The 25142-nt window shown below is 44.7% G+C and overlaps 2 pseudogenes; both read right to left on the reverse strand.

Annotated features, from left to right (window-relative positions):
- Positions 1-25142, reverse strand: part of LOC144120089 (membrane metallo-endopeptidase-like 1) — a 152915-nt pseudogene that overhangs the window by 109229 nt on the left and 18544 nt on the right.
- LOC144118801 (membrane metallo-endopeptidase-like 1) overlaps positions 1-25142 on the reverse strand; it is a 61145-nt pseudogene that overhangs the window by 30098 nt on the left and 5905 nt on the right.

Below are 25142 nucleotides of genomic sequence, written 5' to 3' on the forward strand. Positions count from 1 at the left end.
CTGATGAAAGAGCGCTGTTTGAACATGACGGGACGCTATCCAATTCGCCCAGTTTGATATTCTTGTGCACCTGTCCATGATTTTGAAAGGCGTCTGTACAGTAGTAATAACCACCAAAAAGCGTAATAAACGGTGGTAATAACCAACCGATGATAAATTTAGCAATACACCGATATCAACGTCTACAGTCCTGATAAGTCCTGATACGCGAGATAGCGTACAGCTCATTCGGACGAAGAGCCTTTACCGCATGTCGGAAATCGGGGTCTGCGTAAAAAAAATATATGATTGTAATTTGCGGTTCTAGTAATTTATGATTGATTGGTATGTGATAGGCGGTGACGAGTTAATTAAATCATTGTAATTAATTTTTTAATGAAAATAATGAAAAACTTGGAAAAATCTAGGGAATTCAAAGGTGTCAAAATGCTCAGAATGAAAAGCCAATGATGCTAATTAAGAAAATTTTGACTGTCTAATTTATCAATGAATTAATTAAAACAATTGAAAGAGTGAAAATTGCGTTCAATGTTGTCAAACTGCTCATAATGGAAAACCTAATGCACTATGCTATATCGTCATACCTTTAACACGGAGCTGAAGTGTCCTCTCAAATTGTTTTTTGTAGAACATATCATGATTCTATATTATTACCAATTATTTTAACTCTGTATTTGATTAAACTTGTGCGCGTACAGCTAAAGTCTCGACACAAGCCTCTACTAGGGTGTTCTAGGCACCCTACCCCTACCGCACCTATATAGTGTAACCACATCTATGGTTTCGTTGCTCATTTAAAGGAGCTAGTATAAGCAGCTTAATTTTGGGTGCGTGTTTTCTTGTTTGTAATGACGCGTAATGCCTTACTTTACATGGATTACCACCTGGTATTCTCCTACGACGCCTAAATAATTCATAATCGAATTTCTTTCTCATGCTGTTTCGGTTTCAACAGCCGAATGAGGACTTAGGCGTCAACGTGTACTTACAGGTCACATGAGACACGAAAAGACTGCAATATAATCGACGCTTCCTCCTTCGGCGTCATTCTGGATCTTGAGAAAGGCTGGTTTCAGCACTGCAGTAAATTAAAACGATGAAGCAGCGATTTTATGGGCGTTTTTTTCATGCCTTACGTGACATAAAAGTACTCTTTGACGTCACAGCCATCGTTCGGCTGTTGAAACCGAAACCGAAACAGCACGGCAGAAAAAATTTGGTTATAAAATATTTAGCGGCCGCAGGCGAATATTTTACGGCGATTCATGCGTAGAAGCGTCTTCTGCATCATTACAGAGAAGAAAACTTGACACCAAGATTAGGTGCCTATACTCCTCGGTGCATCACTCCAGAGACTTTGTACTGTGCTGCACAGTGCATGCACCAGCGCGTGCTGCGGTTTTGAACATGGCTCAATTCAACGGTACCCATGGCTGCCCCTGGTGGCTTACCACGGCAACGCATCAGGAAGGCAAGTGCGAACTGTTTCATTGCAATGATATGACAGACATACTAGTACATCTATTTGATTTAACCTTTATTGGAACAGTAATAATCTGAGTGTCATGTATGCGCCAGAATCAGACCAAGCATATTCAGTAGCATGAGTCTTATGCAATTGCATGATTTATATGTATGAATGATGAAAACTGTATCCACCTCAACCAAGACCATTTGCATGCAAAGGCACAGTTACTGCGCACAAAACCTAGGAGTCTTGTAAGAAAGTGCTGTATGTATAGGCTGTTTCACACATAAAGGGAAGCTGGGAGCGCGTGGCCACCGCGCTTCGCGAAGCGCTGCCGCCGACAGCGGGGGAGAATCGGCTGCAAAGATGCATGCGCAAAACAAGCAGGGCCGGCTGCTCTTTCCATGCATGCGCATTTAGGCACCAATTCTCGCTGCCTCTCGCCGCAGTGTTACTCGAAGCGCGGCGGCCTGCCAAGAGCCTGTACACTGAAGTACCTAAAATAGGCCGCCTAGATACCTAGGAAGCACAGCCATTAACTTATCCCCATTACTTTCTTTTTAATTCCGCGACAGCCTCATTGATTATTTTAACATTGATATGGAAGTTCACTTTTAATGACATGAGCCTGAAGGTGCATTGCAGTCCATTACATACATGAACTGTCATATGTGGAGTGACACATAACCACACATGTCACGTGTATAATTTCTTCGCATAGAATTTAGTTTCTTAATACCTTGTCACTGGTGGAAGTTTGGGTCTTTGGAAAACAAAATGAGGCAGTTTTCATTGCCATTCTTCTGATGGTCGGCAGGACAGCATTGTTAGCACGTGTTTTGAATGCTGACCCTTCATTACTGTGTCTTTTGCAGTATGTGTAAGAAGCTTTGCAGCCATTGTTTTCTGTTTTTTTCTTTATTCAACCTTCAGGAAGCATGCGGTACACCACTCTGGAAGGTGAACCAAGAACGCACAATCAAGTGCTGAGGAATATGTCTCTCGCATATGGTTCTCACAACATTGTGAACGGTCTTAAAGGACCGTCTGCACTGATGAACCTACGAGGTAAGTTGTGCTAAGCTGTTCTAGTAATGCAGCATTTAGTCACCCATATTCTTCACTCTGCCTGTCATAGAACTCTGATAGCTTTCCTTTCTGATAATCAATTTGTTAATTCTTTTTTCTGCATTTGAAAGGGCTGTAAGCTCATTTCTGTCATTAGGCACCCAGCAGCCTATTAGGACCATAAATAGCTACTCATTGTTAAGCTACTTTTTTAAAGTCGTTTTCATTTGCAGAATCCACCATATTAATTTAGGACTGAAGCAAAAGCTAGCTTTCAATCCCTTTTAACTAAGAATAAGAAAAGGCACAACAGTGGCTGCTTCCAGCATCTTCACAGATCAACCCTGTGATGTTCGCTGCGAATTGATGCTGCAGATTGATGTTGATTACGTGGTTTCATTTTCATGCAGCGGTATCTGGCCAAGCCTTGTTTGCATCCTAAAACCACAGCCACTTTTTCACATATCTCTCTGTGGCATCCAGTCTTGCTTCTGTGTAAATTGAACTCGTTATTTTTACATTATGTCAAGGAATAAAAAGTTATAAGGATGATCACGATAGTCCCTAATGCCAAATTTGTGCACAGCTCTGTAGTTGTTCTGAATTCGCGATATATTGCAGTAAAGAATTTGAGAGATACGTGTACGTATGCAGTTACAAAGCACTCTTTATTTTCTATACACCTTCTTTATTCAAACAACACTCCTCTCCTAGATTTTGATTTTCACGAAGGTGGCTTTGTGTTCGGAGAAATGAATAGAGATGTGTTCAACCTGCTGCACCAATGCCTGGTTCTCGAGGACGAGGTTGTCATAGTAGTGGGAGGAGCTATGAGGGAGAGCTACAGGATCTTCTCGCGCATACGAGTGGATGTTTTATACTAGGAAGACAACGCAGTGAGTGGCTTGGTCGACGCGGACAATTTATTGCATGCAGCACATTTCACAGCACCGCCTGCCAATGCAGCGGAGCAGAGGCAGCGAGTGCGTGCGCATAGACATGAGCCGCTGCATAGAGACCTCCCTTACCCTAGCTACCCCTCCTATGTTCATGCAGTGGTGATGCACAGCGGCGCACATGGCGTGCACCACTCTGGCACTATCTATGAGTGAGCGGTGGTATCTTGTTCACTCGGTCATGCTGACGGCGACATGGCTCAACCCACGAACAGGCGCCTAAGTGCTGCACTCTAAAACAGTGGAATTGAAAGTCTTTGTGTTTGAACCCAGAATGAGCATCTACAAGTCTACGAATGACATGACCTATAGATCCTTTTAATTGTCACGTGTATGGACATCGTTTTTAAATGATAGGTTACAGAGCATAGCTTTCACTCTGCCAATAATGTGAATGTTAACGTTTGTACGAGTAAGCAATGCTGAACGTGACATCACCTTATGTTTACTTCTGTTGTAATTTACTTTTCAGGTTTCAACCTGGTGGCAGGTGTGAGCATGGAATACATGCACTGTGTGCTGCAAGGCGTCTGAAGGTAAATACATGAGGCGTTGTTCAACACAGCAAACTGCTCTGAAAAGTTTTATGTTCGTAAGTGCTTAAATTTCGACAGTATGCATTCCGTCACTCTCCTTGGGTTATCTTGTTTCTACACCATCTTCAAGGACTGCAGATATTAAAAACGAGTATGGGTTTTCCAGCTGAAAAACATATACATTTCAAAGAAATGCAGTGACAGAAGTTATTCAGAAATACAGGGACAGTATATATACTCAATAGCTGCTTCTTTTAAATATTGACGGGTCTGTTGCAACATTGATTGCAGCCAGCAGATGCCTTCTTTTATTACTAATCTTCTGTTGATTTTGTTCAATCATACTTTTCACAAAGAAGGAGACCAGGAATAAAAGCCCAAAGAACAGCTTGACAAGAGCCATGGTGCTTAGTAAACATGGCAGTATAGCAGAGTTGCAGGCAACGGCAGTGTGTCCAAAAAGATCAATGCATGGAAATGAACCATACAAAACGAGAAACAAACAAATATGGCAGCACATTGTCTAAAACGATGTGGAAGAAATTTTTTTTGGCTGTGCACAACACAACTGACATATCACAATAGACAAAAAGAGGCATGGAAAATGTTTTCTCGACTGTGCCTTAAGCATTGTGTTCGAAATCCCCTTGTCATGTGGAAAATCAGTTGTGAGCATTAGGAAAGAGAACCTGGGAGTGTGTGGTAGACAACCCTGAACTGTGCTAGTAGTGATATGTGGTGATCACTCAGACACAAAAGGATAGAGAGATGCGGTCGAGGCGGCAGAGCCTATTTCGTTACATTTCAAAACGAGCTAAATCTGTGCTGCTTCAAGTAGAATTCGAGGTTATGTGCCATTCACTCCCGTGTTTCCCTTCGTGACGTTTTTTACTGGACATTAGACAGACAAGGCATTAGTTATTGAACGACTCAAGGAGCTTGCAAAAAATTTTAACAATGATTAAATTTAAATTTAAGACCTTGAATCTAAATTGTGGAAGTTACCTGGCAAAATGGTAGTTTTTGGCACTGTGCAGGACAGGTGGCTGCAGCTAATGAAGGAGGGGGCTTATTAGATGTCAGTGGAGAAAGCTCTTGACCTTCTGCCGGCACAGGCTGCTGCTGCTGCTCACAATCTTGAAGAAATCATTGTTCACTAAGAACGATGGCGTAGAACAGTGTACTGTGGTTGTAACTTAATGAGACAGCAAACAAACGAAACCACCACTCATGAGATCTGCAATATTGATCTTTATGGGACATCAAAAATTACTCAAAGGAAAAGCAGGTCTCAGAATTTGGTGATCCAGAATATTTTATGAAGTGAAGTTATTTAAAAATTAACTCAGTAATTAAAAGGGTAGTGTACATCATATCATTCAAGCAGCAATGATGACTTATATAGGCCTATGAGGGGGAGAGCAAGAAGCAAAGACTCAGTAAAGTAGTCCGCAGAAATCTGGCCGAGTACAAATGATCTTACGTTTAGCTATTCCTCACGAGTGGTAATATTTCTGTTTGCCAGTACTTCATGGCAGTGTAAACTTAGAAAAAGGTACATAAGCGCATGCCCACAGTGTATGCAACTGGGAGCATTGTCTGCTAAGCAGTTTCTTGTCCCGGATTCCACGCTCCTATACTAGGCTCTTTCATGTTCATGTGAATAGTTTTGAGTGTATTTTAAGTACTGAAGGCTTTACATGAGAGGAATTGATCAAGATTGAAAATGTAAACAAGGCCAAGCACACTTAAACATGAGATAACCCAAAGCTTGGACCTTTCGATTCTTCCTCACTTTATTGTTCACAATAAAAAACACTGTACAGTTGCTGTTGGGTATCAGAGATTTAACAACTTCCCCTCCAGCCTCCCAGTTCCTCTGCTGCTAGGAAATAAGATTACATTGTGACATAGATTGTGTTGATAACAGCTCTTTGTACTGAAGAACAAAGCTCTTTTGCCATGAGGTAAGAAACAGACGATTAATGTCTTGGTTTATTTCATGTTTAAGTGGGCTGGGCCTATTTTTAAATTTTAGTCCCTTGGTCGGTTGCTATAATGTAAATCTTCGGCTAATAATGTACTGGTAAAACATCCTCCATGCACATGCTCCCAGTTTGAGCTCTGATAGGGGGTAATGTTTGCAAGAATGATCAGCCCAGCAGGTGACATTCCCAGCTGTATGCTCTTTGGAACCATTTGCTCAGTCTTGACCTTTCCACAATTTCACTTGATCTTAAGGGGCTGGTGAACAGAAAAGTCGACTTGTGTGTAATAGCTAGAGATATGGAGAACCTGTACGTTTTTTAAATATTTCTAAGTAATACCATTTACCTATAACAGTACTGAAGATTTAGAATTCCTGGTTAAATGCGTCACACTAGCCCATTCCTTTGAAACCCGATTCACTGGCGAAAAAATATAGCACGTAGCTGCATCAGGTAAACAGTATAGGCTGTGGCCTCAGTATTAGTATAGGGTTGAAATGCAGAAATGGACCGAATTCTGCACAGTGCCAATGCACATTAAATAACCTTAAGTGGTCAAAATTAGAATAGTAATTTGTTGGGCTAGTTGGTAATCCATTGAAGCACTGTGTTTGTCACTTCCCTGTCTCGCCTTGTGTGTGTGTGCTACTTGTACCTGCTTCAATGGTCAAAATTAATTCGGAGTCTGCCAGTATGGCTTCTTTTATGTTGTGTAACTTTGAACATGAAACTGCCCATACCGCTTCATACCATATAGTATTAAACTATTGATGTTGTTATGGTACCATTCATCCAATTCCTAAGAAACTATGCATCTCATATGGAAACTGATTTATGACAGAAACTTCTACTCTCTCTGTTTAGGAGCATCATTTGATTTCATCAACCCTTAAATGCCTACTATGACCTACAGTGTTTCCATCTCTATTTATTGTGGCAGTTCTCATTCATTTAGAAATGTTTCCTTTGAATATTTAATAGGTATAAATGAGGCAATTGATAATAAGTGTGCCTTTATTTTGTGTCAGCATCATTGATAGTGTGGTATCTTGGAGCCACAGTTCTGTATTTAGCAGGCCTCTGAATGTTGTTCAAACACTGCATGCAGCTCTTCTAATCATTTTCAATCAATGCTCCAGCTGCCACAGTTTTCTGTGGCGGAAACTAACTGCACTTAATAGGCTATATACTGGGTTGTATTCTTGCTGGAGCCGATCAGGATTGACCCTAAATGTTAATTATTAAGGAGCCATGTACTAATGCTCTGTCATTTTTACACTTGAGTTGAAGAAGCTTTGCATCACTGAATGATAACCAGCGACACCGCTCATTACCCCATTGCTTGGCCATCTTAAAACCTTATTAAGTGTGGAATGAAATATTTGAATGTGGAACGTTATCCACTGTATTATAGTGGCATCGTAGAGGTATTTATTTCTTGTGTAAAGTTGTAGTAATTGTATAGTGGGGTGATTCAAACCATATTGGCACAATTAGGTGCAGTGCGGAAGAACATGTCTATCCAATTAAAACTATTGTGATCAGAGTTTGGAATGCCTATCAGATTCCATTCATCATCATCACCAGCCTGACTACACACACTTCAGGGCAAAGGCCTCTCCCAGTTCTCTCCAATTTATCCAGTCCTTTGCCAGCTGCGGCCACTGTATCCCTGCAAACTTCCAAATCTCATCCGCCCACCAAACTTTCTGCCGCCACCTGCTACGCTTGCCTTCTCGTGAAATCCACTCCGTTGCCCTTAAGGACCAGCAGTTATCTTGCCTTCGCATTACATGCCCTGCCCAAGCCCATTTCTTTCTCTTGATTTCGACTGGGATGTCATTAGCCACTCTACCCACTTCGGGTCTCTTAAATTACATTTTTATTTCCATAGCTCGTTGCGTTGTCCCTAATTCATGCTGAAACCTTTTCGTTAGCCTCCTCGTTTCTGCCCCGTAGGTAAGTACCGGTAAGATACAGCTGCTGTACACGTTTCTCTTGAGGGATACTGGTAAACTGCCATTCAAGATCTGAGAGAAACTGCCATGTGCGCTCCACCGCATTCTTATCCAACTTGTTATTTCCCCTTCATGATCCGGATTTCATTATGATTAGGTTAATCTGAGTTGTGAATACAGCTGTTTTTTATGTTATCTTGTGGAAACAATGGTGCATTTGTATGTATGCAGGCAGCCCATCATTCCTGAGGGAGGTTAACGAGCGGTTGCTGAGCCTCCAGCCACCCCGTTGCATTACTCGCCTACCTCGCCAGATTGAGGACCGACTGCATTGGAAAGCATCCGAATGGAAGCACAGGATTCTATTCTATGCCCTTCCCTGCCTTGAGGGCCTCATTCCGCTGGAGTACCGGAGACATCTTGCTAAGCTGTCGGAGGGTGCACATATTCTCCTCAGAGAGGCGCTCTCTGCTCAGCAGATAGACATTGCAGGTAATATACTGGATTGCTTTGCCTTTCTGGGTCTGTGTCCCTGTCTTTTTTGTGCTACATTCTCTACCCTTGAAATGAACCAACAAGCCCAAATGTCTGCCCTTCTATACTGGGTCTGTTGTAAACATCTTAATTATCATAAACATGAATTATTAGTTTGTAATTTTTTTACTTAAACCTCGCTGCTCACATCTTGTTGCAGCCATTTCAGTGCTATGCACCAACAGGTGCACCAAAACAAGCAGTTTGTGTCAGTTTATTTATAGACTGACAAAAGTCTTTGAAACAAAAAAGGCGTGGCAATCTGGTCGACACAGTGCATCAATGTTTCACGCTCTGTTACAAAGAGTAGGACAAAGCACAGGGTTTTCATGGCTTCCTTCCTTCAAAAACCTCTAGGAAGTAACTCCTTTCGCCCACAGAAATGTGAGTAGTATGACTGGTTTCATTAAGATGTTCCACAAGCTCTGCCTGTAGTTCTGTTTGATCATGAAGGACCCAGATAGATACCACATAACGTTGTTTGGCCTCCGACTTAACAGTAATCTGCGGTGTTGTGACATGTGCGCACCAGAGTGTGCACACAACCATATTTGCTAGGTAGAAGCCGGCACTGTATAAATGCAGTGTAAAAATAATGTTATGCTAACAGCTACTTACACAAACTATTTTCTTAGCAAGGGTGTTTTTTAGACACTACAACATTATTAATTGTTGCATTCAAACTTGTTGGTGTTTCAAAGTGGTGGCTTGTTCTCATACAGTGCTCGTTTCTTGAAAATATGAAAGCCGTGAAAACGGCTGGTTTTCTACGTGTGAAAAAGGCCAGAAAAACGTGACTGATACTGCCTTCAACCACACAAATAGGTCGCCAATTTCAGGTGGTCATTTCTCTAAAACAAGCTTTACTTGTATGCAGCAATACACATTACGCTGGTTCATCTAAGAGTGCATTGAAGATGTTAATGCTTTGGAAAAAGATAAGGCATAAGCCTGCGGAAACCAGACTCACACCTCAACAGCCTTTCTTGGTACTGCGAAGGAAAAAGAAAAGATCGAAGCATCCGTAATAAGAAGGAGTATCAAGAACGCACTCAGTCTCCCTCAATCAACCTCGACTACAAGATTACTGGCCATTGGAATGCACAACGCAGTAGACGAGTTGGCGGAAGCCACACGAACCACACAGATAGAGCAGCTCAGTCTGTCTGACACCGGGCGACAAATACTGAGATGGGTGGGGCTTCAACACGACAGGGGCACCACCCCGAAAGTTAGTCTCGACAAGGGGTACAGAGACAACCTCTACATCCCGCCGATGCCAAAAAACATGAGCCCAATTCACCACAAGGAAAGAAGGGAAAGCAGAGCCAAGGCCATAGCTAGAGAAATGGACTCGAAACCACCGGAAACAGTGGCATACACGGACGCGGCGACCGGAAAATCTGGGGCCGCGGTCGCCGCGGTTGTAGATGGGGCAGGCATCCCGTTAATTACAGCATCGATCAAAACAAGAAATGCTGACATCGCAGAGGAAGTGGCTATTGCACTCGCGTGTGTCGGGACGCAAGCCAACACCATAATTGGTGACAGCAAGACGGCCATCTGGAACCTCGCCAAAGGAAGGGTGGCGGCAGAAACGAAGAAAATACTTGAATCCAGGGTGATTTCCCGTAAGGTCAGAATTATTTGGACTCCTGGCCACGAATCGGCACTGGGGAATGAAGCCGCACACGCGCTCGCTCGAGACGTCTACTACCGGGCGAGCGCAGAGCGGCTCGACGACCCAGTACACGAGGAGCGGCTGACCACCTTCAGAGACATTTGCGACTACTATAAACTGGGTAGAAGTGCCTACGCTACACCGCACACACAACTGGACAACGAACAAGCCAGGTGTCTGAGAAGACTCCAGGCGGGCAACTATCCGAACCCACACTGGCTATACCTCCTTAACATAGACGCAAGGGAACACGACAGATGTAAACAATGCGACCAGAGAGGGACACTAAACCACATAATCTGGCAATGCCCCTACTCACCTGGGGCTGCCGTAAACATTCCTAATGAGGAAGCTTGGGAGTCTCTCCTTCGAAGCTCAAAACTCGAAGACCAACTCGAAGCCATCCGCCTGGCGACCGAGGCCTCGAAGAACCAAGAGGTTCACCACACAGGCCTCTAGTCGCGGAGCCCCCTACTCCCTCCCGGGTATGCGTACCTGAGCTGGGAAGGTAGGCGTGTCTCCTATACCGGTGGGAAATAAAGTTTTTCTGACTGACTGATTTTCTTGGTACTAGTAACCAGTTACTGCTGTAGACTTGCTTGTGTTTGCGTATGTCGCAGTGAAACTCATTTCTATATTGCATTTATTTTTTTTATTTCAGAGTCCCTCTTGTCTACATTTGTGGCACGTTACCAGCCATTGTATGGCATAACGGCTCCAACATTTAATGTGCATCAGCTCCTGCATTTGGCCAACAACGCTCGAAGCTTAGGACCTTATGGGCCCATTCTTCCTTTGTATTTGAAGGTGGCAACAGTAAACTGGTAAAATACGTGACAGATGCACGTGGCCTTCCTCATCAAATCATGGAGCGTGTGGTGATGGCGCATCAGCTGGAAAAATTTGTCACAGAAGAAGAAAAAGCAATCTGTAGTCAGTTTCTTGGTCAGCCCCATGTTACAAATGCAGCACAGGAGGATGGGGCAACACTTCTCGGACATAAAAAGCATGCAACCTTGACTGAGTATGAAAAAGCAGCTCTGAATCAGTTTGGCTGTAACCCCACACAAGCAGAGTGCTATGAAAGGTTAATTCATGCGAAGCAAGTTTATCACAGCACTTTGTACCAAAAACCAACAAAAAGCGACAGTACGTTTCTGAACACATCCGATGGCTACTTTAGAATTGAAAAGGTGGTTCATGTACCATTTGGGCCAGGGCATGGTTTCTTCTTGTGTTGCCGAGAAGTAGTTGTTTTAGACTGCACGCACTACCCTGACCACAGTAAACCATGTTTTCTATCTGGAAGGCCTGAACTGAAAGTGTTAAGACCATGGGAAATCAAAAGCAGTTGCATATACATAGAGTTGTGTAGGTTGCAGAAAGGGTTTGTGTGCTGCCTGCCTAATATGATCGAGAGAGATTAGACCAATAATATAACGCTGTCATATAGGCATTTTTGGTCATAATCTAACTAAACAGAGATTTAGCATTACTGCAAAACCATTGAAATCATGATCTAGCCTGATTCTGCTTGGTACAGGTCCAGTTCCTGACGCATCCCCAAGGCTTCCAATTGTAACCATGTGCTGCTGCCCTCGTGGTCAGAAAACAACCTAAGTAAACTGAAAAGAAAACTGGCAGGAATACATCATATAGCAATAGCTATATTTAAATTTATAGAATAACTTAGTACCTCATTTAGTGCAACTTAATTTCCAAAATTACATTAACACTAAACAAAACGTGCCTGACTGGGTATTAGTGAACTAATGCAACACACAGGTGCACAGGCCAGTATTGCAGCATTTTTCATGTGTTTGTGAGGAGACTGGGTACATATGTATTATGGGCTATTTGAGCTGAAGTGTATTTATCTTTGTACTGCTTCAACATAATGGAATCGATTTGTCTTGGTCCTATGAAATTTCGTACTTCTCGTGATATTTATTAGTTTTCCCTAACTTTTACCGTTTTCAGTTTTTGATGCCAGTTTTGAATTCCATTTGGCACGTAATGATGTTGACAATGTTTAAAGACAAAGCGAGGGATGAAAGTGATTATGTCATACTGTATTGCCCTCATGATTACCCATGCACTAGGTGACCTTGAGCTGTTTGCTCAAAATGGCTCTTGCCATGTGAAGCTCTGTTAGCCGACTTTGTCACCTATGCCTAATTGATAACTCCTGTTTTCATCTGATGGAGCGAAACAATCATTCAATGCACAGTTTTTCAGGCATGCCACTTTCTCATTATGACTACAACCTCTCGTGAATTATATTACAGTTTGCATGTTGTGAGTCATATTAAATCGCAATATATTTCCAATGTTAGAGGGCATCAGCAGTGAGACCACGATTTTATGTGTAGCCTGTGTGTTGTCACTTTGTACATCTTCGTGACTTCGTTCTGTGCAGACTTATATGCTTCTTTTTTCCATAAGGAATGCAGTTCTTGTGAAACTGTATATATCTGCCTAGTTGTTCTTTGAATATACTTTTACCTTCATAACAAAACTGATATGTTCTGCTTTACTACTTAAGTGTGAATAGTTCATGATAGCAGCAGTGACAAATTTCAATGGCAGTTTGTGTATGCTTATGTGCTACAGCACAATTTTGTAGTGGAAATTCATTTTAGTGTTTAGGTATTGCTTCTGAAGCACATAAGCAGGTTAAAGCAAATAACAAGAATGAAGGGATCTTAACAGCGTCCTGATCTGTCCTCCTACCCCACAGATATATAAGACCTGTACAGATTAAAAGAAGTGATTTTACTAGCTGGTCGTGAAAGGTAGCTTTGTAACTGCGGACTGCTTCCATTTATTGAGTGAGCTTGGTAGCCGTGGCTGGAGAGCCAGTGCTGGCGCTTTGGCTAGCTGCTTGAATGTTTGGGTCTGCACATATGTTGGCTTTATTCTCTTCATTGGTGTAAATGCCTGCGCTGCTACAGATGCTCCCCGCCGTAGTGTTTTTGTGTGGTGAAAATTACAATATGAGCTTTGCAAAGAAGGTAGCTAAGCTGGTCGAGAGAGAAGTTGGAATGTCCATGCAATGCCATACATTGTGTGTGAGAAACTCAAGTGGCCTGGCTGAGCTGCTATGCAGCATTATTGGCTTGTGCACAGCAGCACACAGCAGCAGGGTGAGAAGGCACATCAATGTCTTAAAGCCATGCGTGGTGCGGGCATGAACGTGATAGAAATCAGAAGCAAAAACAAAGCAGATAACCGCAAAGGAGGTGGCGGTGAGATGACTTGCATGCCTTGTCAGGCTCTCTCGACTTCAAGGAGGGTAGCGCAACGGCACTGATGAGCTCAATGTTTAAGCTGTGTGTTGAGGTCTGTGGCAGTTGAATTTCCTGCGGTGGAGGTGGTTGGAGAGCATGCTATGTCAAAGCTGTTGCTGGCGTATGTACCTTGTTGCTATGTGCAGGAATGCATGTGGAACGCACTTTACGGCAAAAGGTGGGGAAAACCTAACTACACTCTAGCAGTGGGGCTGGTGCATCTGCCTCATGTGAAAGCTGATTGGCATCCATAGGAATCCATCAAAAAGAAAAAAAAAACGCTCAGCTAATTGCAAAAATGATGACTACAAAAGAAACGATCTTCCTACCCTATTTCAGACAAGATCGTAAAAATTTTTTAATGAAGCAAACACGAAGTACAAGAATGAGTAAACTGAATATTGCAAGAAGAAAAGCAAAATACAGTGTTCCATTACTGTGTGACATAGTATTCACCATATTTACTACATATATTCTAGTAACACAGATGTTGTTGGTCCAAAGCATGTGCAAGGAGAGAACTACACACACTGCTTACAGCTGAAACAACAAAATATTTTATGCATTGCACATAAAACATTCCCCTCACGCGAGGGAGCAGCTCAGCAATCTATACGCTGCTACAAATAAGCATTATTAGCATCAGCACTCCATTTTTATGTGAGTGGCATTTTATAAATGCTAAGAATAGTGCTATACGTGACGGTGATTTTTTTTGGCCGCTTGTACTTTTGGTGTGAGTTGGGATAGCTTTTTTTTAGGCTGCAACCACAATTCGCTGTGGTTTTGTCATAAATATCGAAATAATTTAATTGACGCTAAGTGGCGCCCGATGAACCAACATGAGGGCTAACCGGTCACTGCGCTCTTGAGCTGTTTGCTTTCGAAAGTGTGTCTTAACCCTCTTCAATGTCGAGGAACTGCGTTCTGCTGCAGCGGTTGTGACTGGCAGCATTTCCAAAACCATGAGGAGTGTGTGAACGTTCGGAAACAGGCTCTCGTCGCATTTCAGTAATGCATCAGTGGCATAGCATGGCGTTTGCTCGACTCCTGTACCCTCCCATTTCGCTTTCCACACTTCCCACTCTCCCCTGACTCCTTTACTTTAAAGAACCATGTTCCTGTCTCTATCTACTTCAGCATGCGGCTCTGATGTCTGCTTAAGAAACACTGCTGGCCCGATTAGGGATCACAATACTATAACAGCAGCCCAGCGTTCACCTGCGAATATCTGTCAAGTATCAGGATTAATGTGGCGGCGCTTAATAAGTGTGTGTGTGGGGGGAGCGGACCCTCGCATATGTGCCTGCTCATCAACATCTGGGCAGAGCTTCGGCTAATAACACCATTTGTGGAGGTGTTAACTCGTGATGTGTCCCTGTGGTCTTCAGGGAGTCACAGACTGACCGGATTACCACTAGTGCCGTCAGTTCCAGCTCATAACAGTGCAGCAGTGACCAGTATCATGTTCCTGCAACATTTCAGTTCATTTGGGCACAACAAAATTGCTGCTACCCAGCCAACCTATAAATAATTAAGGGCTTGAGAGAATTTTTAAAATATATATGCGTCAGATGAAGAAGTTTGCACTGGATAGCTAGTGTCAGAAAGAAGTTGGAGGCCCTCTTTAGAATCATTAAGTATACCTGTGCGAATTTCGCTACATTTCTGGCGACTGGTGCATCGTGTCGACAGAAAGTCGATCACTTAAGTTCCCCAAAGGTTCGGAGGAAGCCCAAGTCGGCTACAAAACACTGGTCGCGTGCTCTGAATTCGGAAGATCGTCTGTCAGCGTTTTTCCTTTCTTTCCAAACTTCGTAAGGGAGGCAGACGCTTTCATGATAGGCGATGTGCGGGATATCGTACATTTGTTTAAGTGATTGATATATGCCAGTTCAGATCGTGTATTAAACGAAGTGGTCTTAAATGCATGCCTGTACGGTACATACTTATAATTTTTTTTGCCAATGTATGCATGATGTGACTCATGCACATTTTGATCAGCGCGCGCGCTACGACAGCCGCCCAGACGCATGCATGCGACATCGCGCCAAGTTTTGCTGATCGCTTCGTTGTAGAGCTCCGATTAAGCGAAGAGGAACGCGAAATTTATATCAAAATTAAGCCCAAGCGGCGACAAGTGAGCGGCGCCGTTGCGCGAATCGTTTTGCCGCTGTGTCACTTTTTGCATCGTCGATCGTTCGCCCGTCTCGGTTCACCGTTCCCAAAAAACTTAGCTTGATCGTCGCCCGGAAATCTAGCTGCGACAATCGAGCGACCTCCTCTACAGAGCTTTTGTTTTCTCATGTTGCACTCCCCGCACAATCTTTCTGCGATGCATGTTAATCGACGCTGTCGCGCTGCAGCGCGCCCCAGAGGAAATATTCTTTTTTTCTGCCTACATGTGGCAAAGACACTGAATTTTAAAAATAGAATAGTCCGCTTGTCGGTAACGGCTAACATTTGGGGCGGACGACGGGCAGTGGGCGCGTAATGCAGCGGGAGCATATATATTTAGTGCGGGGTGCGCTCGAGCGCCGATGTCTCGATCGATCGTCAGTGTTGCACTTAATTCTTTGCTCGCCCTATGCAGAATCACTCGCGGTGCTCCTCTTCTGCATATAACAAACACAAACGTTTACAAAGCCTAGTGCAGGCGTCGAACGAAGCGCGATGGCCTGCATTCGTAGGTTTGCTCACATCAGCAACGGAGCGATCCAACGACGGCATTCCTCGCCGCGGTAGCATAAAAACAACAAAAAAAAAGCTGACTTCAAACACCTAGGGCCGTATTCTAAAACGCTCCTTAACTTACACCATTTCCTTACCTTTAGTTAGGAGGCCTTCATGCTGCCTAAACGTAAGGCGGCCTAAGATGGTCGCTCGGAATGCTGAAAGCTTCCTTAGGGCTTCCTCACGAAAGGAGCTCCTTACGGAGGAAGGGAGGTGTCATGGCCGTACTGGTGTCGAGATTATGCACAAGAACTCTTAAAGATTTTAGCACTATTTGCGAAAATTAAAATGAACTTGCTCATAAAATTACCTTTATTTGCTATTCGTCAGCACAGTGTCTATCTAGTTCGTAAAAACTTCGTTGACTGTTTTAAAACGTCAGATCTTGGCAACGAAGCAAACTGAGTCTGGCAACAAGAACCGTTGCCACCGGCGGGGGGCAGCGGTTTTGGTGTGTGTGTCGTTTGTGCTCGGGTTGTGTATATTATTTACGCCGATATGCCCGGGAAGTTGTATTTCACCGAGGAAGAGAAAGATATTCTTCAAGAGCTGATAGGAAAATACAAACATTTAGTTGAATGTAAGAAAACCGACGGAGTTTCACTCATCGCAAAATCAAGAGCTTGGGAGCGGTTGTGCTGTGAATATAATAGCATGCCGAATGTGCGACCTCGCGAAGTGAAGCAACTGAAGAAATTGTGGGACAACATGAAGCAGAAGGCGAAGAAAGAACTGGCCAGGCTATCAAGAGGAGTTATGGGTACAGGTAAGTTTCCGTGATTTTTGCAAATGATAAGTACTAATTCGAAGTGTGCATGTTTCATGACAGGTGGTGGTCCTCCACCAAAGCCGGTGGACGAAAGGCTCTCACAAATAGAAGCGATTGTGCCACACATCACTACGACGGCACCAAACGCTTTTGACAGTGACCGGCCTCGAGCCAGCGCCGACGCTTCAAATATAATCGCCAGCATGGTCCAAGGAGATGCCCGGCTCGACGAGAGTGACGGCAGTAAGAGCAACTTACTGCGCTGCTTTTACCATATATTTTTTTTACTGTTGCTGCTTTCATAGCTGCACATTTTTCCTATCCCTATGTAATGCAGTTCGCCAAAGTATACTTGTCTGCAGTCAGGAAATTTTGTAGTTGGCGGTGCTATCATAATGAGATTATTTTTGCCTTGTGAAGAATCTTTTTTTGGCGTCCGCTTGGCAAGCGACAAGAATGCGTTCTTGTCTTCAGTCGAATAGTTTTTCGCAGCCTTCAGTTCCACTTGTCACTGCGATTACAGTGGCTACCGCGATGCCAGAAGCGCCCCGTCGAAAGCAAAGAGCAGCGCACTGAACAGGTGGCTGTTGAAAGGGCCGATTTCCATAAACGGCGTGGTGTCTCGCGGTGTGCGAAGCTGGTTCAGGCGCGCTTCGGCGTTCCTTTGTCCATGGCTGCCATGCGAGCTCCCTTCGCTTCAGCATTCGCGTAGTGTCTGTGCACTTAACAAAGCGCCTTGGGTGCTTCTACCTGACGAATTGGCAGCGGTCGTGCCAAACTGAGGGCCAGAAAAGCGCTGGCGACGGAACGGCTTAGCTCATTGTGGGAACTGTCAGCCGGTCCAGGTGCCACTCTTGTCAGCGACGGCGGCAGTCCCTCAAACAATTTTTTTATGCCCAACAACCGGGAGATCCGGAGGTCAACCAACCTCAAGGAAAATTCCTTCAGTTAAGACGACGAGGAATGTTTGTACGACGAGGAATGTTTGTACGTTTGCTTTTTTTCATGAAGGACTGACAGTACACTACAGAAGCTGTTGGGCTGGACACGTAACATGAAACCAGTCATTTCGAGGTCATTGCTAGGAATTTCGCAGGTTTTAAATAATTTTAATGTTTATTTTTGCGTGCTGTTTAGGGAGAGTATTTATTTGCCGAAGATGGAGGGCGTGTCATACAATCTGGAAACTAATCTTCTGTATATAAAACTTCAAGTCATGATTCTGTTCTGACATGGTAAATCATCGAAAGACCGCCTCCGGCGGGGCACCTCTGGTGTGAGAAGGAAGCCTTTCGGTTGTCAACCACTTAAGTTTACAAATTTACTATACCACTGCAGCTTTTGTTTGGTGCACCACTGTCCTGCAGGCCATCTGCCTGCTGATGGCCTGAAGTCGCAGTTTGCAAGCTGCCATGCCTTAAACAATGACAATAAAGTTCGTATCGCCTGCCTGGTTGGTAGTCGTGCACAGTACGAAAAATGTTTAATAGTAATCTGCAACAAACTGGACTATAGAATGTTTTATTTACAATTCTTGTAGAGTCTACAGTGATCTTCCAAAGCGAGGACGGACTTTCTGATGCCACGCTGCTGGCCTCACCAGCACCTGACATTAGTGCTGCTGGGCCGTCAACTGAGGATGAGAGAGTTGCACCACCATGCAGCCTGGATGAAGTATAAGAGCCTGCAGCGCGCCGCAAGCAAGGAGGTCGAGCTGTGGCTGTCGAGCAGGCGCTGTTTGCTGAGCTCGAGGCTCGTCTTCAGGCTGCGGAGGATGACAAAAGTCAAAGGCGCATCGAACACAAGTCAAGAATGAAGATGACTACTGATGAGCATGCAGCAAAGCAAGAACAATATGTGGATGAAAGACACAAGAGACGTGCCGTTCACAAATTGAAAATGAGGGTCTTGAGAGCGAAACTAAAAACTGAGCAACTCAAACAAGCTGTTCTTCCCAAGCAGCTTGAAGCAGTGAAAGGCACGAACCACAACGGCTTGAAGATGCCATAAAGGGCAAAATAAATTTCTACTGGACTCAGGGACATTCCATTGTGCTTTTTTGCATGTGATTTTCAGTTATTTATAGCTTTTTCAGCCTCCTTAGTACAGGCAAAAATTTTACACTGCAGTAATCGCCAAGTATTACCTCTAATCGGAATCCATTTCATTGTCGTTTGCGTCACTTTGGTCCCTCGTGAAGCAACGATCGATATGGCGGGTTCTATGCTGCGTGCCCAGATGGCTATCAGGAACACTTGGCCCTGCTTCATCATCCTCTTCAAGTTCTGGCTCATCTCCATTAGGAAGTGGGTCTCTCAAAGAGCAGGCAACGTTGTGAAGAGCTGCGCATGCTGTGATGATTGCAGTTGTTCTTTCAAGTTTGGTTTCCAGTTTCTTGCTCAGACACGCAAACCTTCTTTTCCACACTCCAAATGCGCGCTCAATAGAGTTGCGAGTTTTTATGTGGCTCCTGTTGTACCTATGAGAAAAGGAAGACAAGATAATAGGCTTGTGTACTTGAGATCACTAACTCAAACTGTCTTACTTGCCTTTTTTGTGCAGACGTTCGAGGGTTTCTCAGTGGTGTCATGAGATAAGGCAAACATGCGTATCCCTGGTCACCAAGTAGAGTGCCAGGTACTTCCTTGTCCTCGTACCTCACCATGACCCTACTGTTGTTAAAAATTCGGTTATCGTGAACCGAGCCGGGCCACCTTGCGACGACGTCGCAAAACTGAAGCGCAGGCCCTGTTACAGCCTGTAAAAGAAAGAAAACTTAAAATGTAGCAGACACGTTTGTGTGCGTTTAACCTCAGGGTATGTGGTTTAATGTGAGATGCATTGATGCTGCACTACCAGTGTACGGGTTTGCGGTTTCAAGCTGCCCTAATGGCAGTTATTTTGCTCACATTTAGCATCACGTAGTGTCCTTCATACAAATAACGCAATATTATTACATAACGATTAGTAACTATTACAATGGGTAAACATAGGCAGGCACTATTCAAAGAGTGTATGGCGTTCACTTACCTGCACATTTATCGAAAAGACACCTTTTCAATTCCTGTAGACTTCAGCGTCATCCCCACCGGGGCTTTTGATGGGCACATGGGTGCAGTCAATGCACCCCGTGACACCGGGAAACCCACCGATCTCGTAAAACTTCGTCATCGCTGCCCTTGCTTCCGTTGAGTTCGGCACGTTCACATACTTAGAGAACAGACGCACACATATCAGTTGTGTATCTCCCAAATGCTTCTGCAGACTGCAGGCTGCGACACATTCACAAGGTCCCTCACAACAGTCTGCATGGCACCGGTCCCATAAAAGCGGAGTGCAATGAGCAGCTTGAGTGCGGGTGGCAGCGGAGCTCCTCTGTTGTCTGCCTTGTCCGTAGTTTGCAGCTCCGCCAGTAAGGCTAACACAGCTTCTTTGGGAAAGCGGTAGCGTGCTAAAAACTCGTGGTCGTTGTAGAGCTCCAATGGGTTGAGGCGATTTGCGAGACTCCGCAGCTGAGGTGACACCGGAGGTCTATAAACATCGCCGTGCAGAAGTCCATCTGCGCGGCGTAAAAACCTTCCGTAGGCTTCAAAACTGCCGTCGTCCGAGACGTACGCGCGTGACGGCATTGTCGTGAACTCACGAAGCACACTCGACGAAAATCACGCGCCACAGGAAGAAAGACGACGGGGCGGGCAGGCACTTCGCGCCTGCTCGGCTGGCTGGACGGCTGTCTTCGCTACGTGCGCGCAGAGCTGCTGCGGGACGTGTGCGCGCGGTACTGTGTGCAGACCCTTGTGGGAAAGCAACCCTTCAGGTAAAGGAGCGGGGTTAGGAAGCATGAAGGTAGAATGCCGGCTCCCTTAGCGTGGGTAAGCATCAAGGAGGCCCTAACTTAGGGCTCCTTAGTAAGGGACGTTTCAGAATTGACATAAGGTAGCCTTACGGTGCGTGAGGCGCCCTTAGTAAGGTAAGGAGCGTTTTACAATACGGCCCCTATTCTTTATGCTGTTTATAACTGAAGGAAATCTTCGAGCTCAGATATGACCTGGATCGATGCATTCGTATGAAACAAAAGATGATTTCAAATGTGCTCATACCAGTGTTTTTAGCAACACATACATACATACATGCATACGCAGTGCTATATACCTAGAGCTTTAACGACCCAAGAATTCGAGCAATCCATTTTCCTATATACGCTCTGTGTCAGTGTGGAGCGCGATATTCAACGCGAACAGTTCAGCACTCAGTCCCAGCGTTTCGGAGCACACGCAGAGAAAGGGATGGCACAAAGCACTGGTCACAGCCCATGCGGTCGCCAGTGAGCCAGCGCCAGCCCCCGCGGTAGAGATTTCCCAGTGCTCCTGGTGCCGTGCGAGTGAACTACTCAGTGACCCTGCGGCGTCGGCTACGCCGCACAGCTGCCACCATGCTTTACTTGCGCGCAGAACTGATTTCGTACTAGGACGAGTGAAATCCGAGTGTTGTCAGTGTCAGCGCAGTGAGACCAAGTAGGCCCAGTGGCCTCCCAGCTCTACTGGCAGCTGCACCAGCGTTGCCGAGCGCACTACCAGCGTCACAAGTGTAAAAAACAGGCATAAAATACACTGTTAATCGCTCGCAAACGCTGGTTTTCGCAATAGGGGAGTGTCAGAATCGTATATTGTTCCTTTTTTAAAACAAATTTGCTCTGTACGACAACGGTGGACACAGTGATACTTACCTTGAAGGCAATTCGAAGACCGCCGTTGTCGGCTAAATTATTCCCCAATGTGTTTTTTGCATTAAGCTGTGTGAGGTGGAACAAAATGCATCGTTTACTTCGTGTGGGCATTGATTGGAAGAATTAACATAGGTACACAAACAGAACTGCGGCAGAAGCCACGGCTCCCGAGCGCCCAACCTAGAAGTTGTTCCTACGTTGTTCCGTGTATATACGTAAATAAGAAAGCCTATAGAGTCTGCCTTCTGTATTAATTCCATGTCGGCCAGAAAATACAGTCTATGTATACTGTCTAAGCTTCGAATACAAATTATTGTACGGCAAAACATGTTTCCATAAAATTAATTTATATAGTTATATGATTGAGTCGATGCGAGAAGACAAACTAAGCTAAGCCATTGAGTAGACGCACGCATGCCATGTTCACTCGTGTATACACATCACTAAAAAGTGCTTGAGTGTACTGTGTAGTATTTATACAATGTATACTTTCTTTACCTATGGCTTCTACTTCGCGGAAATAAAACCAGAGGAACGGGCCCATCCATTCACACGCATGCAGTTTCCTCAGAATGCACGTGCAGTGTATCGACTATGAACGGGTAGGGACAGCAAACGCTGCGAACCCTCGCCGTCATAATGGCCGCATGATCTGTGATGTTTCCGTACTGGTATTCGAAGCATTTAGCCTTCTTTTTAAAATGGGTGCGGGTAGAGTTTGTCCACAACTCTTGAAGTGCACCGTCAGCGTCGAACTGGCTCCCTTCAAGGGCGGGTGTCAGATAAGTGACGTTAACGAAGATCAAATGTTCATAACTGAATTTACATCGAATATATAGTGCATAACTTTGCTGTGTTGGTCAAATGTTCAGGGGACTCCCCGAAGCTGGGGTGTATTTGTAACAAGAGAGTAATTATTCATTGGCACCCACCCAAACGCAGCCACTAGGCTAGAAAGGAAAGCTGTACAGCTTGCTCAGAGCCTTCGCAGTTAAACAAAAATTGTCCTGGTCCGAGATTCGAACCCAGGACCACCGCTTCTCAGGAGCAGCCACACAACCGAGTTAACGGGCACGGTTTGCTGTGTGTTTTGTTTAAAATCACATGGCATGTGTTTTGGTCTCTCCCATCATTAAACACCTTTAGCCTACCGTGTAATGTGTTACCGTTACCGAATTTCCTGGAGCCAGCCCACCGCCGGTGAGCCCGCGCTGATTGGTCGCGACGCTCCAAGCGCGCGAGAGGAGCCTTACAGCTCCCAGGTTCCTGGCAGCATTAGGCGCCGTCAAGGCGATTTACGCATGCGCATTGACTGCTCGATGCTCCGGTACCTGTAAGGCTAACACGCTACACGGCATGCTAACGGCGTCTATTAACAGCACTAAATCCGGGTAGGCACACCACGGCATGGTTACACCAAAGGTGTATATAGAAAGTTTCTCAGGTTATCATATTAAAAGTCATAATACGCCTTGATGATGAAATTAGAGCAAAAGCCTAATTTCACTTAACATACCCTGTTGATAATGGTTCCGGTAGAGCATTTTTTATCTTCAAGTTAAAGTGGACAAGCCATTGGTGTCACGTACTCGACAATGGTTTTTCATCAAATAAGAGAAGCACCTGAGAAAACTATCATTGAACTTCCTCATACCAGTCACACGAGTCGTCTAAGCCATGTGTCATTTCGTGGCCAACCACCATTCCAATGACTCCAAAGTTCACTGAGCTGTGGGCGAAACTAAGGTAGTGTTATCAAAAGCGTCGGCTTTTACGATGTCTATCCTCGGGACGCGGATCCCATGATTTTGAAAGTGTTTTATTGAGAAAGCATTACATGGTTCACCGGAAACCAGCGTCGGAGCTGAACAGCAGCAGCAGTCCCAAAAATCTTATAAGTCGTTACTGCACTCTAAAGAGAAATTAGCAAAAAGGGCGCAAGCTGTCCCCTAGCGCACACCCTTTTATAAAAGGCTGCAGGGTTGAGGACAGCTTAATCCTTTTTTACTTTATTTTTACTCTCTTTTCACTCCCTTCTGCTTAGAGTGCGCGATGCCGCAGACGTGAACAAATGCGGGAGGACCCTCACAGCATTTATTACCAGCGCTACCTAAAGTCTCTGGTGAAAATTGTTTTTCTTCTTGCAGTTTTGCACTTAATGAGCGCACAACTGTGCTGAAATGTGCGGTTGCCAAAACCAGATGAGAACACTTTGTCAACATGTGGTCGTTGCAGCAGTCACTGCGCTGTTGAGGGTGATCAACTAAGTGTCTAGATTTGAGTAGAAAAACACCACCTTTTTTTATAGACCAAAAAACTGAATCTAAAGGTTATTGAGACTTGAAAGAATTCCGTGGCTTACCACGGCAGTCCATGCTGGTAAAAGACGCCTTAAATGGTTCCGGTGGGGTACACTCCAAGGTGAACAGTGCGAATGTCGTATTTCTCCAGTTAGTTGTGCGCCGCGTATCTGCCTTTCCTTCCACAGTAGCAGCTGGTTTCGGCTCTTATATGAATACTAAAAAACACAGGGGCACCTAATTCCATTACGTGTTGGCACTGCGACAGTTTTCGAAGCTGTTGATGTCTTTGACGCAAGTGATTAATGGGGCGGTTAAGGGGCCAAGGTTGCTCTTGGCGAGCTCTTCACGTACACCACTTGCCACCTGCCGCGTTTAAAAGGTGGAGTCTACGTGCAGTCAAACCTTGTGTGGTGACGTCACTCCCGGCCCAATTAGATCACTTCTCTCCAGCTGGTAGGCATTCTCCGATCTGGCGACATCACTTCCTAGCAGGTGACGTCACGTCTCTCCAGTCAATGACAATTCAAAGTAAAAGTCAGTATAAATTCAGACAACGCACGGTAGAGTTGTCTAGGGCGTAGACCAAAAGGCTAATGGATGCCTGCAAAAATTCTGCGCCCTTCTTGCTTCCATTCGAGAGCACAAGACATTCAGCACATAAAAAAATACAAAACGAGATGGAAATATAGAGTGGTTGGTTAACATTCTCCGTTCTTTGTTTCTCCGTTCTGCATGGTGACGTCATTGATAACGCCTCTGCCGGAGAGCCAATCAGGATTTTTCTGGAATGTGCTGACACTATCGTGGTTCGCCTGTCTGTTGCATCCGGGTGCATCTACCTCATCAGCTCACACGTCAGAACATCTACACGCTGGCGCATTCCACCTACCCATGCTGTCGAATATTGAACCGATAAAACGCAGTCGGAATGCCGTACGGCCAAAACGGCAACCTATTGCGATCGATATTGTTGCCTTGTTTGACAACCGCTTTTGCCGTGCGGTTTTTATTTAGCGTAGTTTTCGTATTTAATGTGCGGCTCTTCTAAAACTCTCTACCACAGTTTTCTCTACTATGGCTGCCGACAACTAGAGTTCAATAAACGATGTACTCTGTGTGTATGTTTCGGTTC

Source organism: Amblyomma americanum, chromosome 2 (genome assembly GCF_052857255.1).
Source record: "Amblyomma americanum isolate KBUSLIRL-KWMA chromosome 2, ASM5285725v1, whole genome shotgun sequence".
NCBI lineage: Eukaryota > Metazoa > Arthropoda > Arachnida > Ixodida > Ixodidae > Amblyomma > Amblyomma americanum.